The sequence below is a fragment of the Octopus bimaculoides genome, chromosome 24, assembly GCF_001194135.2.
Source record: "Octopus bimaculoides isolate UCB-OBI-ISO-001 chromosome 24, ASM119413v2, whole genome shotgun sequence".
Lineage (NCBI taxonomy): Eukaryota > Metazoa > Mollusca > Cephalopoda > Octopoda > Octopodidae > Octopus > Octopus bimaculoides.
Window position 1 is genome coordinate 31,303,282 of NC_069004.1, and position 3,811 is coordinate 31,307,092.

The window sequence follows — 3,811 nt, forward strand, 5'->3', positions numbered from 1 at the left end:
TATATATATATATATATGTATATATATATATATATATATATATATATATATATATATATTATATATATATATATATACACACACAGAGATATCAAACAGGATTTGAGATTAAATAAAAAGCACTGAGATAAATAATACAAAGAAATCAGTTTAAAAAAATATTGTCATTCTTCAATGTCAAACAAGATTACTTTATCTGAGTGTGTGTGTGGGGGGGATATACAGGGTCTAAGCAACATTCTTGTAATGGTTTTGTTACAAAAAAAGCGAGGATAAGTCCTAATATAGCTTTACAAGGCATTTGAATCCGGTAATAAACGAGGGAAAGACTTGACTCAGATGATTCCAACAGTATTGATGCAACTCAAAGTACTCTGTCCTTTCCTCGTTGAAAGTTCTAGTGCTAAACTGAGTAATGGATTTAAGCCTATCAGGCTACACCCTATATAGTCTCCAGAAATGCGATTTCTAGAACAAATGAGTCAAAACTCGTCAAAGCTAATTATAGCCAAAGGTCACTTATATAATGAAAATCATGGTCATTGTCTGCCCGAAAACAAGCACAAGAAGTGGTTTCCGCTGTACTTGTTATCCTGTGAAGGAAATGCTGACTTACAATGAGTCAGAGGTAATGGATTCCCCAAAGACTATTCTATAGAGAATTGTCAGCTGTTTTTGTATCAGGGACAGGTTTCACACAAAACAATTTCCCCATGGACTGGTGGGGGGGGGTGGAGGTCAAGTGCACAACAACACACAAAAAAGCACATAACACAATTGAAATATAACATATATATTATATATAAAATAGATATATGTTACTTGTATAAAGCAAAAGCAACCTACAGACTGTGATAGCCAATTATATAGAAATGAAACCTTAAAAGTTATTCTTTCCATGCAGCTTGGTACCAACTGATCACACAATACAATACACAATATATTATTTAATTATTACATATATATTACATACAAATAACACAGTAACATTCTGCAGACCATGATAGTCAATAGAATTGAAGTTCATTCTTTCTCTGCAGTGCAGCCCAGTATAAAATGGTCACACAAAGTGCATAATATATAATTTAATTATTACATAAATAATACATATAAATTACATATATATTATACATATATAGGCGCAGGAGTGGCTGTGTGGTAAGTAGCTTGCTTACCAACCACATGGTTCCAGGTTCAGTTCCACTGTGTGGCACCTTGGGCAAGTGTCTTCTACTAAAAGCCTCGGGCCAACCAAAGCATTGTGAGTGGATTTGGTAGACGGAAACTGAAAGAAGCCCGTCATATATATGTATATGTATATATATGTGTGTGTTTGTGTGTCTGTCCCCTCAACATCGCTTGACAACCGATGCTGGTGTGTTTACATCCCTGTAAGTTAGCGGTTCGGCAAAAGAGACTGACAGAATAAGTACTAGGCTTACAAAGAATAAGTCCTGGGGTCGATTTGCTCAACTAAAGGCGGTGCTCCAGCATGGCCGCAGTCAAATGACTGAAACAAGTAAAAGAGTATATATTACATATATAATACAAATATAATGTAAAAACAGGCTGAAGACTGTGATAGCCAGAGCGTGGCCGTTGCCAGTACCGTGTGACTGGCCCTCGTTTCGTAGCAACATTATATGGGTACATTAAACCTGCCGACGTAATAATCTGTCAATATGCAATTAGACTTACCCTAGCTTAGGGGTCTGTCACTAGCTATTTCGGGTCCTATTGTCAGTACTACTTCTCTCTTGAACTAAGCTCGGTCGTATGTCACAGCTTAAATTCATTAAGGACCCAAGCAAGGGAACGGGTTCTTTAAGTTGTCAGAGATCCCTCACGCACAAAATCACGATAGGAAGAGCAGTATTCTACTACACAAATGAATTAATATGCAGTTAACGTTTTGTAAAATGTCAAAGTTAACTCCGTTACGACAATTTTGTAAACAAACACACGCTCAGTTAAATACAACCCACTTGTAACAACACGAGCAGAGTATAGCAGCATACACAACACCAGTGACAATTCACAGGGACGTGTTCGATATCTGGTGGATGGGTTTACTATGTTAGTTTAGGCTGCAGACGATCGAAGGACCGTGGATGCTCGCCAAGAAAAATAATAATAATGAAAAAAAGGGGGAGACAACGCAAAACGAGAGATGTTTCCTTTACATCGTATCTATATGAACACGTGATGAAATAGATTTAAAGACCCTAAAAAAATCTATATAAATGTCTTATGCAATGTTTTCATGTAACCCTAACCACCAGGTAACTCTAACCACCGGGTGTACGTATTCTTTACTTTCCCCCTTTTCATGTTATATGAATGAATCTAGAACAGTGGTCCCCAATTTGTGGTCCGGAAAGGTAGTACTGGGGGGTCCGTAAACATGTTAAGCTGGCAGGCTTTTCAATATCCTGGGGTCCGTGGGAAAACCCATTTAAATCAAAGGGGTCCTTGGTAGTAAAAAGGTTGGGAACCACTGTTCGAGGATTTCACCAACGTCACTTCCGGTTTCTATTTTTTCAGCAAAGGTCGGCAAACCCCTCATAATACTGAGTCTTTCAGAGAATCATGGATAACTTAACACAGCCACCCCAACTAATTGTCAAAATTTCTAAAATAAAATTAAGAAGCATAACAAAAAAAAAAAATAATAAATTCTTGATTTCAATGTAATTATTCTTTCGTTCTATCTTTTACTTGTTTCAGTTATTAGACTGCTGCCATGCTGGGGCACCGCCTCGAAGAATTTTAGTGGAACGAATCGACCCCAGTACTTATTCTATCTTTTTTCTTTTTCTTTTTACCAAACTGCTATCTTACGGGGACGTAAATACACCAACACCGGTATGTGTCATTAGCGATTTTTAATTAAAAAATTTAAAAAATTAATGAACCCTTTCATGGACTCGTTGACAACTTATTGACATCCACCGTTTAAATTTCCAAAATAAAATGAAATAAAATAATTTCTTTCATTTAAAAACTTCAGCCCCTTCGTTCTTTTAGTTTAATTACCATTTTTTACTAAGAAAAAACATTTAAAGAAATCTAATGAAAATAACGAAACTGCTAAAGAACCATAGACATTCAGTGATATTACATTTATATAGTTAGAATATCAATCCCGTAGTGCCCCCCACCACGAATGGCCAATAACTGACCACTTTGTCCTACAGGACACCTCTCAAAGACAGAGGAGATTCCATAATTCTCCTTCACACTCCCACCTTTCACTTGTTTCAGTCTTGGCCAAGCTTGGAGCGCACCGCCTCGAACGTTTTTAGTTGAACAGATCGACTCCTACCCACCACCCCAGTATTTATCCTATCGGTCACTTTCGTAGAGGGAACGTAAACAAACCAACACCGATTGTCAAGCGGTGGTGGTTGGCGGAGGTTAGAGTGGGGGCTCGGCCCAGGGCCGTAATAGTAAACACCTGCCCAAAGTACCTGTTGCGGGGGAACTGAACTCGAAATTACATGGTCGCTGAGCGAGCTTTACCACACAGCCATAATTGTGCCGGGCAAAAAAAAAAATTGGCACTATCATGCTATTAGCTGTCAGAAGTGAAAGTGCTCACTGCTAGTGAAGTATCTGTCTGTTTGCCTGCATGCCTGTTGCTGGCCTGTCGATTCTTTGGCTACTGACAGCTAATACCATGACTGGCCGGAGCGAGCTATATGTCTGTCTGTCTGTCTGTCTCTCTCTATCTATCTATCTATTACTCGAAAGTTATTGGAACAAATTTGACACCTATATCCATGCGTTTGAAAACACAGAGTATAAGGGT

At 38.1% G+C, this 3,811-nt stretch overlaps 1 protein-coding gene across 3 annotated transcripts in view; it reads right to left on the minus strand.

Moving 5' to 3' along the window:
* LOC106880833 (uncharacterized) overlaps positions 1-3,811 on the minus strand; it is a 38,630-nt gene that overhangs the window by 11,138 nt on the left and 23,681 nt on the right. The window lies entirely within an intron of this gene.